Below are 1660 nucleotides of genomic sequence, written 5' to 3' on the forward strand. Positions count from 1 at the left end.
CTTTAATCATTCTTTATGTTTTAGCCATTGTAGTTGATTGGCTTTGGGGGTCACAGTGATTGTGTTCAGAGATTACTCTTTTTTTTTAATATCTTTATTTAAGCACCATGGTTACAAACATGTTTGTAGTTGGTATATATATGTATATATACATACATACACATACATACATACATACATACAAAACCCTATACCAGTGCAACATAACCACCACCACATATTACTTGACTCTGTGCTCAGAGATCATTCCTGGTAATGCTCAGGAGACTCTGCAAGAGTCAAGGATGGAGCTTGGGTCAGCCACAGGGAAGGCAAGCATACTACCTTTGCTTTTTCTCTCTGGCCCTTGTACTTGACTGTTTTGGTGAATGTGGAATATCTCAGTGTTGCTTTAATTGGTGGAACTGTGTCAGGTAACAACATGGAAAACATGCCCTTCTAGTAACTTCTGTAATATGTCTGCTCTGGTCTTCGCCTATTTATTTATTTATTTATTTGACTTAATAAAGTTTTATTTCTCAAAATGTACAATTGGGACTTGCTCACACATCTTCCCCAGCAGCTGGGGCATCTCCGCCCTTTGTGTTTCTGGTGTAGATCACTTGAGCTCTGTGCTTGGACACGAGTTTAATAAGTCCTTTACTCAGGAGCTCCTGAAGTGCTGCCCTGGCTAGGGACCTCAAATCTTTAGCCTCTCTGAGACAACTGCAGGAGTGATGAGCTTATAGTTGGGGACTTCCTTGCAGAGCTTGCCATAGGTGGCTTTGTCAAACAACACTAGGTTATTGAGCTTGTCCTGAACTTTGCCTTTGGACCACTTCTTCTTTTTGGCCTTGCCCCCAGACTTGTTCACGGGGTCCTTGTCTTTCTTGGCCGACTTCCCGGCATCTTTCTTCTTCTTGTCGTCCTTGGGAGGCATCTCGAAGCTCAGAGGGCAGCAGCAAGCCCAACAGCCCCACTCGTCTTCGCCTATTTAAAGACAAAAACCAAAACACCAACCTAGTTTATTTGTCCACTATAGATTTGGAGTTCTTTATTTCTGCTGTATTGGATACAAATCCTTCGATAGTTAAAGGGGCTTGCTAAGTTCGATGCTTCATGGTGTCTTCTGATACACAAACATTTTATTTGTTTTCATCTGGCAGTGCTCAGGGGCTACTCCTGGCTCTGCACTCAACAGTCACTGCTGGGCCTGGAGTGATAGCACAGTGGTAGGGCGGTTTGCCTTGCCTGCGGCCATTCCTGGCTGAACCCCAGTTCAATTTCTGACCTCACATATAGTCCCCCAAGCCTGCCAGGAGCAATTTCTGAGTGCAGAGCACCCCTGAGTGCTGCTGGGTGTGCATCCCCCCAAAAGGAATCACTCCTGGTGGTACTCACGGGACCGTATGGGATGCCAGGGATTGAACCCGGGTCAGCTGCATGCAAGGCAAGTACTTTAATCGCTTTAATCGCTAAGCCATCATCTTTGTTTGTGTTCCTACACAAACATTTGAGTTTTGCTGATATTAGGGGATCATTTTAATACTTAGTGCCTTTCTCACCCCTCCTAATTCACTGTTGTTGATTCCAAATTGGCAGAGGTCACCATTTTATGCTTCGGACTAGAGACGATTAGGTGCTAGGTTAGGTTTCTGTGATTCCTCTCAAATCCACCTTT

The 1660-nt window shown here is 44.4% G+C and overlaps 1 pseudogene; it reads right to left on the reverse strand.

Annotated features, from left to right (window-relative positions):
- Positions 1 to 478: 478 nt before the first annotated feature.
- Positions 479 to 954, reverse strand: LOC126023890 (40S ribosomal protein S25-like; annotated as a pseudogene).
- Between the last annotated feature and the right edge of the window lie 706 nt (positions 955 to 1660).

Source organism: Suncus etruscus, chromosome 12 (assembly GCF_024139225.1).
Source record: "Suncus etruscus isolate mSunEtr1 chromosome 12, mSunEtr1.pri.cur, whole genome shotgun sequence".
Lineage (NCBI taxonomy): Eukaryota > Metazoa > Chordata > Mammalia > Eulipotyphla > Soricidae > Suncus > Suncus etruscus.